The 11,371-nt window shown below is 35.3% G+C and overlaps 1 non-coding gene across 1 annotated transcript; it reads right to left on the bottom strand.

The window, feature by feature from the left end:
* Nucleotides 1-9,068: 9,068 nt before the first annotated feature.
* LOC118008335 lies at nt 9,069-9,143 on the bottom strand. The gene has a single exon (XR_004678652.1). It is a non-coding gene; the product is annotated as a small nucleolar RNA SNORD59 (small nucleolar RNA).
* Between the last annotated feature and the right edge of the window lie 2,228 nt (nt 9,144-11,371).

The following is an 11,371-nucleotide window of genomic DNA, read 5'->3' as shown; positions in this document are numbered from 1 at the left end:
ATTGTACTCTTACATTGTCCATATGTTCTTCCATAACGGGTCTGTTTTAATTTAAAAAATCAGCAAAATGTTAGTAAAATGCTGATAGGGTTAGAGTTGGTGTTACAGCTTATGGGAACCAACCTCCAGGACAGCCCAGTGACTACTGCTTCCTAGTAGTCACACCCCTGTGTAGTTCCCTCTCACACTGTTCAAGACTTGATCTGTGTGACTAATCAAAGACGACAGAAGTGATGACACACAACTTTCAAGATTAGGTTATAAAAGACTCTACAGCATCCATGTTAGTCTCTGGCTCTTTCTCTCAGATCATACGCTATTGGGGAAAGCCATTTGCTATGTCATGAGGGCGCTCTGTGGAGAGACCCACACGGCAAGACATTGAGGCCTTATGGCAAAACCACACAAGTAAGCTTGGAAGCAAATCCTCCGGCCCAGGTCAAGCCCTCAGTTGACCTTAGCCCTACTGACATCTTGACTGCAACCTTCTAAGAGACGCTGAGTCTCCCAGTTAAGCTCCTCCTGGATTCTTTTTTTTTTTTTTTTTTTGACAGAGAGAGAGAGAGAGAGAGACAGTGTGAGAGGGAACACAAGCAGGGGGAGTGGGAGAGGGTGAAGCAGGCTTGCCGCGGAGCAGGGAGCCCAATGCTGGGCTCGATCCCAGGACCCTGGGATCATGACCTGAGCCGAAGGCAGACACTTAACCGACTGAGCCACCCAGGCGCTCCTCCTCCTGGATTCTTGATCCAGAGAAACTAGGAGATAACAAATGTTTATTGATTTAAGCTGTTCCATTTTGTATAGGATGATCAGCTGTCCAGGTTTTACCAGGACTGAAAGGTTTCCTTGGGATATGAGATTGTCAATGCTAAAACCAGAAAGGTCTGGGCAAACTGGGATAGTTGGTTACCTACTATTTTTTAAATACAGCTTTATTAAGATATAATTCACATACCTTAACATTCGCCCATTAAAAGTTCAGTGGTTTTAGTATATTCAGAATTGTGCAACCATTGCCACAATCCAATTTTAGAACATGATAAAAAAAAAAAAAACCTGAAAAAAAAAAAAAAGAAATCCTGTCCTCTTTAGCTATCATCCCCAGTCCTCCCAGCCCTAGGCAACCACTAATCTACTTTCTGTCTCTAGGCACCCTAGTTTTGAAGTTAATTTGTTATGCAGCAATGGATAATAAACACAAGGTTATGGATAGTGGGATAAAGGATGTTTGTTTTTCATTACTCTTTTACTATATACTTTTCTAAATTGTGCAAATTTTCTACAATAAGCATATTTTCATTTACTATAAGAAGAAGGTAGTAATATTCTGATTTATTGAAAAGATGATTAAGATTTCATGGACCGGTTGCTTTCTCCAGCATCTTTGGGCTCCCTGTTCACCTGGTAACAATACTACCTGCCTCCTTCTTAGGAAAGTGCCTTTCCCCAACTCCAGGTTGTTCTGAGGTGGTTGCCAATCAAAGGTCAAGGTGGGTACTTGACTCAGGACAATCAGATTTTCTCTCCCAATAATTTGAATCTTGAGTAGAGGCACACAGGAACAGAAGGCATTTAAAACAAGTCATCAGGGGCACCTGGGTGGCTCAGTTGGTTAAGCGACTGCCTTCGGCTCAGGTCATGATCCTGGAGTCCCAGGATCGAGTCCCCATCGGGCTCCCTGCTCGGCAGGGAGTCTGCTTCTCCTCTGCCCCTCCCCCTTCTCATGTGCTCTCTCTCATTCTCTCTCTCTCAAATAAATAAATAAAACCTTAAAAAAAAAAAAGTCATCAGGAGGCAGAATACCAGAGAATTGGTTAGAGAATTTAGTTTCTAAGATCTCTATAAACTTCCTGGCTCTTCTTTCATCTTGAGCATTTAGTTATTCCTTTGATTCTGTAAGTTATTCCTCTATGTCTCCATAAATCTCTTTTTTAAAATTTAAGTTAGTTTCTATTGCTTGCAACAAAAGAACTCTAACTGACCAAATAATAATAAAAAATATTCATGGAAAAGAGGGCCCTTCTACTTGCTAGATGGGATGCTGTCCCATTCATGAATCATTTAATAAAGCCAATTAGATCTTCAAAAAGAGAGAGACAGAATATTCATACAGAATGGAAGGAAGTTTAACCCTCAAAAAAAATTCATAAATCTATGACTCCAACACAAGGTTTTTATATTTTCATTTTACCTATTGGTTCACTTATATGTAGTTAGCATCATGGTATGCATATCATCTTACATTAGGATTTTGCTACCTAACATGGTACCTGCAGAAATGTTTAGTATTTCTATAAAGTCTTCTATACATCATTTTTAATGTATGTTATTTTCTTGTACTGGCATATCATAATTTATTAACTCTTGATCCAGTGGTTGGATATTTGAGTTGATTTTAGTGTTTTGTTGGCAGACATAATGTTTAAAATGAACATTTTCACAGCAAGCTTTGTGTATTTTTTTCCTTAGGATAAATTTACAAAATTGAGAAATGGATCTGCTATGGGTGTTATCCTGTTCCTTTCATGCATTTGATGTTTTGCTCTGTAAAGTGAAAAGTGCTTTTGTGCTACAAGTATTTTCCTGTTTTGTATGTTTGGATTTCCATTTATAAGACAGTCTCAGATTGGGCAAATTCAAGCAAATAGAGTTTACTTGGTTGTAAATTGTGCTCTGTGTTATGACTGTTACACAAGTATTCATGTGAGTGTAACTTTTTAAATAACCTCCTATTGAAAATATCATAAATAAATAAAATGGTACAAATCATGAGGGTGGGATCTCAATGAATTTTCACATAGTAAACACACCCATGTGACCAGTATGAAGATCAAGGAGGACTACTAGCACTCTAGAAGCCCCCTTATGCTCCCAATCAAGTACAACCTCCTGTCAGATAACCATAGTCCTGACTTCTATCACAGTAACCTATTCTCTTCTGTTTTTGAACCTTAAACAAATGCACCCTTTTGTGTACTGTTTCTTTCACTCGACATGTTTATAAGCTTCATGCATGTGTAGCAGCAGTTCATCCATTCTCATTCTGTGCATCATTGGATTGCACAGATATACATAATTTATATATCTATTCTATTATGGGTGGACACTTTGGTTGCTTCCAAACTTTGGCCACTGCAAATAGGACTGAAATTGCTGGCTTATAGGTTATGCACATATTTAGCTTTCTCAGAAACTTTACCAATTTACATTCTCACCAGCAGCATCAAAGAGAGTTCTAGTTGTATCACATCTTCCAATTTTTAACTTGTACTTATGCTGTGTTTATTGGCCACTTGGGTATTCTCTTTTTTGAAGTTCCTGTTCAAGTCTCTGACCCACTTTTGGAATTCTAACCAATAAATATATAAGGAATGACTGGATTGGAAAATCATTACTTTGTAATCAGAGTAATTATTAATTCAGGAAAGAATCATCAAAAGATGTTAAAAATTAGTGGGTGCAATTTAATGAAAAACAAGATATTTACATAGTCTCAAAATATCTCCACGTAAAATACTTTAGTTACAAAGAAGAAAATGTAATTTTACAATCGAGGAACCTGACAGACATCACCTTGACTGGGTGATTAAAGTCAATATTACCAGTAGTGGGACAAACCAACACCATGGGCATCCTGATGTAATACACCGTCACAGGTATAATACCATTTCTTCGGCATTCCTGCCAAAAATGCAGTATCTGAAGCTATTCATGAAGAAACATTAATTCAACCCAGTAGAGGTACATTCTACTTAATAACAAGCTTTTACTCTTGAAAATGTCAGGGTCGTAAAATAAAAAGTAAAGATAATGAAGTATTTTGGTTTAAAAGACTAAAGTGACATGATAACTAATGTACTATGTGTTCCTGGATTGGATCCTGGACCAGAAAAACACTTTTTTTTTTTTTATTACAAAAAATAGTATTAGGAAAATTGGTGAGATTTAGTAAGGTCTGTAGATTAGATTAGATAATATATCCCAGTTTAGGTAATTTTACTGTGTTATACAAGCGGATTGTCCTTAAAAAATACACACTGAAGTATTTTAGTGATAAAGAGATATGTCTTACTCCTAATGGTTCAGAAAAGTGATATAGACAGAGAGGCATTAATAAATGTGATAAAATGTAAATAATTACAAATCTTGGTGAGGGTGATACAGGAGTTCTTTCTCTTTTTTGCAACTTTTCTAGAAGTCTAGAATTATTTCAAAATAAAAGACTACCAAAAAGAGGAAATTCCTAGTTTGGTAAGAGTTTTAAATCATGAATGAATGTTAAATTTTATCAAATTCTTTTTCTGTATCTACAAGGATGAATGTACATATATATATATTTTTTTCATTTATACTATTAGTTGGGTGTATAATGAGATTTTACAGTTAAACCAGCCTTGAATACTTGAAATAAACACACATTTTATGTCTAATATATTACTGGATTTGTTTTGCTGATATTTAATTTAGAATTTTTTTCATCTTTTTTTAAAGATTTATTTGTTTATTTTAGAGAAAGAATGGAGGGAGGGGCAGAGGAAGAGGGAGAGGGAATCTCAAGCAGACTCCCTGCTGAGCATGGAACCTAACATGGGGCTCAATCTCATGACCCTGACATCATGACCTGAGCCAAAATCAAGAGTCAGACGCTTAACCAGTTGAGCCACCCAAGTTCCCCAGAAGTTTTTTCATCTTTGATAACAGAGAGATTGGTCTGTAATTTTCCTTTCTTGTAATGACCTTCTGAGGTTTGGGGATTAACATTTTATTGACCTCATAAAATATGTTGGCATTTCCTTTTTCTGTTCTCTGAAAGAGTTTATACACAATTGGTGTTACTTCTTCCTTAAATATTTGGAAGAACACTGGTGAAATCATCAGAATCCAGAGATCTATTGTATGAAGATTTTTAATCACTGTTTTGCTTCTTTGATTGATATAGGTCTATTTTCTATTTCTTTGGTGTCACTTATTGTAAGTTGGGTTGTCCTAGGAATTTCCCATCTCATCTAAATTTTCAAATTTATTGACATTAAGTTGTCTAAAATATTTTCACTTCAACTTTGTAATGTCTGTAGGACGCACAGTGATGTGCCCTTTTCCAAGCCTGATAGAAGTAATATGTACCCTTTTTGCTTTTGTTTTTGTTTTATATATGTGATCTGTCTTGCTATGAATTTACCAGTTTATTTTTTTCAGTGACTCTTCTCTACTGTATATTTTTTCCATTAATTTTTTTCTCTTTATCATTACCTTTTTTATACTTTCTTAAGGTTTAATTGTTTTTTCTCTAAGTTCTTGAGATGGATACTTAAGTTATTCTTGTTTAAAGTTATAAATTTCAGCACTTAAGATTACAATTTTCCCACCAAACACAGTTTTAGCTGCATCTTAAAATTTTGATATGTCCTATTTTTATTTTTATTTAGTTCAAAATGTTTTTTTCACTTCCATTGTTGTTTTTTCTTTGACTGATGGATTATTTAGAAGTATACTGCCTAATTTCTATGTGTTTGGGAAATTTGTACTTTTTAAAAAATTGTTGACTGTTAGCTTAATTCCCCTCTGCTCAAAGAACATACTCTGTATAATTTCAATGTTTTGATATATGGTGAGGCTTGCTTTATGGCCAAGTTATTGTCACTTTTAGTAAATATTCACTGCTCACATGAGACAAAAGTGAATTCTGCAGTTGTTGCATGAAATATTCCATGTGCGTCAATTGTGTCAACTTTGTTAATCATGTTGTTTAAATGTTGTGTACCTTTATTAATTTTTGCCTCCTTATTCTTTCAGACACTGACAGATGTATTAAGGCCTCCTGCTGTGATTATAGATTTATCTATTATTCTTTGCAGTTTCTGCAATTCCTTTGTTTTATAGATTTTATAGTTTGTTGTTAGTTGTATACAAAATTAGAATTGTTACATCTTCCTGATAGGCTAATATTTTTATTATTGTGAAATATCACATTTTATTTTTAATAATGCTTCTTTCCTTAAAGTCTACTTTTTCTATTGTTGTATAGATATATCGGCTTACTTTGGGTTAGTGTTTGCATAAAATGTCTTTCTTTCTTTTACCTTTAACTTTTCTGTGGTGTTATTTTATTTATTTGTTTGTTTGTTTGTTTACTTTTCCTCTGTCTAGGATTTTATTAGACTGCTTTTTTCCCCAATATACCTATTTCGGAAGATTGAGATAAAAAAGGCACAAACTCACATTAAATAAACAAGGTGATCTAATCAGTTCTACAAAGTCTATTTCGTAAAAGAAGTAGCAGTAGGAACCAACCAAAATAAGTCGGGGAGTCCCAGCAGGGACTGTAAGAGAACTTGGGAAGATACACACATGCCCATAATACTGACCCTGTCCCTGACCTCTCTCTGTGAAAAGTCCATAGCCCAGCACTACCCTCATCCAGAGGCACTACAGCTTCAAACTGGGACTATGACCATGGAAATCTAATGGAAGCAGCTAGTCTGAAGGGGCATAGCACACTCTCAGCCCTCAGGGACTTCTGTGGTATTATTTTAGATTGTAACTTTTATATCTTTTGAAAAACCACATATATATTTATTATAATATTACATTATTAAATATATATATATATTTTAAAAAGATTTATATTTATTTTAGAGAGAAAGATGGAGTGCATACACACACATGTGCATGCATGAGCAGGGGTGGGGCAGGCAGAAGGAGAGTGACAGAATCTCAAGCAGACTCCCCGCTGAGCACAGAGCCTCATCTCACAACCCTGACATCATGACCTGAGCCAAAATCAAGAGTCAGATGCTTAACTGACTGAGCCACCCAGGCGCCCCATATATTTAAAACCAGTATGGAAATCTTTGGTTTTTAATGGAAAATTATGCCATTTATATTTATGGTAATTAATGATATATTTGGATTCATAGCTAGCACCTTACTGTTTGTTTTCTATTTATCTTACTGGTTACTTGGTCCTTTTTATCTTCGTTCTTGCCTTCCTTTGATTTCATTAACTAATTTTAAAAATTACTATGCTCTCTTCTATTTATGCATTACTATACATAATTTTATACATAATTTTACTATTCTCTTAATAGTAACCCTAGAGTTCATAATATGTACCCTTGACTTATTTCAGCTTAGCATAAATTAATTTACTACTTCTGAGACAAGATATCCTTGCTGACATCCTCATCAAAGGTGCATACCATTCTGATCTGTTATCTGGGAATAGACATAGATCCTTACCATTATGGAAACTGACTCTTGTCTGGTTCTCACTCCTTCTGGGTTCAACAGATCCAAATTCTCCTGAAGCCAAGCCATTTCCCTTTTTTTTTTTTTTTGGAACCCTTCCCCTGCCAGATAGTTGTGTTTTCTGCCTCCCTGAGACTTTAGAAAATCACCATCTTAACCCTCCCTCTAGATTGGAGGAGGGAAAAAGACTTCTCCTTTTCCTATGGTAAGTTTATAGACAAGAAAATGAGATACAATTTCTTAATCAACTATCCTCTCACACCTACCAATATATTAGGTTTTAAATCTAACCATAATCACAGTATTTCCATGGGAAATTAATTCTAAGTTACAAACACTTATCCGTTAGGGAACTTTGAAAACCCAGTCTATTAAATATATATATTATCTATATAATAGCATTATATTCTTACTTCACTTTATTTAGGGAAAGGTAAAATTGCGAGACCAATGATAAGGCTCCTCATTACTATAGGAATACTCTGGCCACTTTGCTTCAGGGTTTTGCTTCAACATTAACATTTACAAATAAGTGAAAATGAGGGAATATATGATCTCTTACCAAACTGCAAGATATTTTTGTGCCTTTAGTTGTCTTCACTCCGATACAAATGACATAGAGATAGAGGAGGGTAAGAAGAAACATAATTCCCTGAGGTATACTGTGGCATTAAAAATGCAGTCGTGTATACAGATGTAGGTAAGTTTTAATTTAGAGAACTATATTTAGTGTTAGAGTCCTTAGGCCAAAGAACCACAAAATAGTGGCTTGGTTTAATAAAATAGTACTAAGTTTCATAGGAAACTCCTCAGACACAACGTGGTAGTAGTCTTGACCTAGCAGCTGCTGCTTTTACTAAAAGTAGCTGTACTGATTCTTCAATTTATCTCATGCCTCAATACCCAACTTTTGGTTCTGAGGAGAGACAATGTAGTACAGACCTCTCACCATTCCCTGTGCTCTTTAGCTTTAATCCTGGACTAATGTAGACCAACCTTTTACTCAGAGGTTTCAAGCAACCTGGTTGCCTCAAGTACCAAACACTTTTTACAAGAGGTACTAAGGGTAAATTAGACTCAAAGTAATTTGTTTTTCTCCAAAACCCTTTTTTGATTCCACAGGTGGAACACCTTTTGTGTTTTAGTTTCCCTGGACCACCATTCCCATGTGTAGCCCAATAAATATTGGAATGAAGGCAGAATGATAACAAGGTGTTTTTTGTGTGGCTATGTAGCATATCGGAAGAGGAAATGTCTTTCCAAAATAATTTGTAAGTTTGGCCTGGGATCATCTGGACACTGGAAATGATCTATAAAACAAGTCCATAGTCATAAAACAAATTTTTAAAATCTGCTTTTAGTCATAAGAGATTTTCCACACTTAATCATTCAAGAGTTGATTATCCAGAATGTGTAATATACAAACCCGTTATTTCTTTTTTTTCCTTCTGCTGCCTGAGTTTTGGTCATTTCATAGCTCATTACTATTCTCTCTCTGGGAAAATAAAAGCAAATGTAGCTCCAACTAGTATTTTCAATTTTCTATAGAAAGGTTTTGTAGGAAGGGTAATAATTATTGGTTTATGTATCACTTTTCATTACTAAGTATTTGATTAGGCTCCACTGGGCACTGGGGAAGAATTTTAAAAGTTCAAGACATTGTCCCTGCTCTTAAGGCTCTTACAATATAATTGGAGAAACAAGGTTTGTGTACAATAAAGCCAAATATTAATGCAAGGCAATATATATTTAAACAACAACATGAAAGAATTCTGGTCATACAAACATAGTGTACAAGAGAATTTTATTCTTTTTCTACTCTTTCTCAGTATCTAATATGTGGCTTAAGCATACTCAGAAGAATGAAAGTCATTTTGATAAAATCATCATAGAATACAAGAGAATTTTATAGACCTATAGAACTTTATAAAGCATAGTATAGACTGACAAGATTGTCACAGAAATTCTCAATAAGGTAGTGAGACTTGAATTAAATATGAAAAAATGGATGGAATTTCAACATGAGAAAAAGAAAAAAAAAGAAATTTCTGCACAAAGAAAAGAAAATCCCAGAATTCCAGGGTTGAAGGCCCCTATACACTTTTAAATGAAATATTTCAGGGGCGCCTGGGTGGCTCAGTCGTTAAGCGTCTGCCTTCGGCTCAGGTCATGATCCCAGGGTCCTGGGATCGAGTCCCACATCGGGCTCCCTGTTCAGCGGGAAGCCTGCTTCTCCCTCTCCCACTCCCCCTGCTTGTGTTCCTGCTCTCGCTCTCTCTCTGTCAAATAAATAAATAAAATCTTAAAAAAAAAAAAAAAGAAATATTTCAAGCATACAGGATATAGAAAATAATATGAACTCGCCTTTCCAACCAGATTTTGTCAAATATTTACTTTTTGCCATATTTGCCATATTTGGCTAAAGTCTTCTGCATACTCTTGTCATTATCCTTCTTCTTCAGCAGAGGTAACAACTATCCTGAATTTAGGAGTTACTATTACTGTGAATATTTTAAAATGTTTATCACACATAGAAATATGTACTATTGTTTCATGGGTCTAAAGTTAATATAAACGATAGCATGCTTTATGTATCTCTTCTACTTTCTTATGTTCACTAGTCTATTTTTTTGAGATTGATGCATATTATAGCTCCAGTTCTAGTTCATGTATTTTAACTATATAGTATTCTGCTGTGTGATCATACAACAATTTACTTAACCACTCTCAGGTTGATGAACATTTAGGTTGTTTCCAATTATTTTCCTGTTATACATGATGCTTCACTGAATAATCATTTACATGTGTCCTTATGCATTTGAGGGAGAGTTTCTTGGATATATATAGCTAAGTGGAATTGTTAGATTGTAAGATAAGGACATCTTTTGTTTTCATAGATTTTGCCAAATTGCCTTCCAATGTAATTGTACCAATTTAATCTCCACTCAGTAGCGTATAAGAGTTCCCATCTCTTCCTTGTCTTGCAATTCTGATTACTACATCACATGCATGAAACTGTCAGAGTGCCCTGGAATCGATTCTTCCTGTAAACTTGCTGTTTGTGTCAGTGATGCTCCGAGTTGGATCTTGTTATGAACCAGCCTGGCCCAGGCTTAGAGGAGATATCAATCCTCTCTGAGAGAACTGGAAAGAGTAAAGAAAGAATGGTATAATGGCTGAGGATGGCATGCACATTTTCATCATTTTTATGTCCCCAATATATAGCACAACCTGAATCTCAGTAAGCAAGGCTCAGTAGATGTTCAATTGACTGGAACTAATCATTAATTCTGATCTGTTTCTGGCTCTCACTTCTCTAAGCTTCAATTTCCCCATCTGTAAATTATGGATGATAATAATTTAAGGAATCATTCCAAAGGTAACATAAGATATAAATGTGAAAACATACAGAAGCTCTAAAAAGCAATGTAAATTAAGTTATAAAAGATTTGAGAGCTGTTTCTGTGTCATGACTTCTTAGGATGAGCAAATAACATTTTAGCAGTTCAGAACCATTGCCAAATTTCTCATTCGCATTCTTCTTGCAACCCTAATAAGTTCTGAGGTTCCCACACACCTCAGATTCTGCTCAGGAACACAGTAATTTTAAAAAGGTATTCCGACCTTTATTTACATTTATTGCTCTCAGAGAACATCAGAGGACCCCATTTATGGTTACAGAGCCCCCCTTGAGTTCCATTCTATTTCCTCTAGTCTCACATATAACTTCCAAACTCTTTCTCTAGAACCCAGTTCATTGGGCTTTTGGTCATCTCCCTTCTCCCTTTCTTCCAACACTTTAAAGGTTGACTTAGCTCCTTTCTGGCTAACTTATCCCCCTTCTCTTCTCACTTCTCCACTCCTATCTACAGTCCCCTTACCTTAAACTCCACATCACAAATATAGCAAGCTAGGACAGGCTAGAAAACACTGCCTGAGAGGAGAACAGATATTCATATCTTAATAATCACCCCAGAACATAAGTTCTTGTTATTGAAGTCAGTAACACTATTTTCATTTTGAATGTTTTAAAAATAAGGTTCATAAACATTTTCTCCTTCTTTTAAGTTATTCTCTCTTTCTTTCTTTCTTTCTTTCTTTCTTTCTTTCTTTCTTTCTTTCT

The sequence above is a fragment of the Mirounga leonina genome, unplaced genomic scaffold (genome assembly GCF_011800145.1).
Source record: "Mirounga leonina isolate KUSES-001 unplaced genomic scaffold, KU_Mleo_1.0 Mir_125, whole genome shotgun sequence".
Classification (NCBI taxonomy): Eukaryota; Metazoa; Chordata; class Mammalia; order Carnivora; family Phocidae; genus Mirounga; species Mirounga leonina.
Note: the sequence above shows the minus strand (reverse complement) of the source record. Positions and strands in the feature narration are given on the sequence as shown.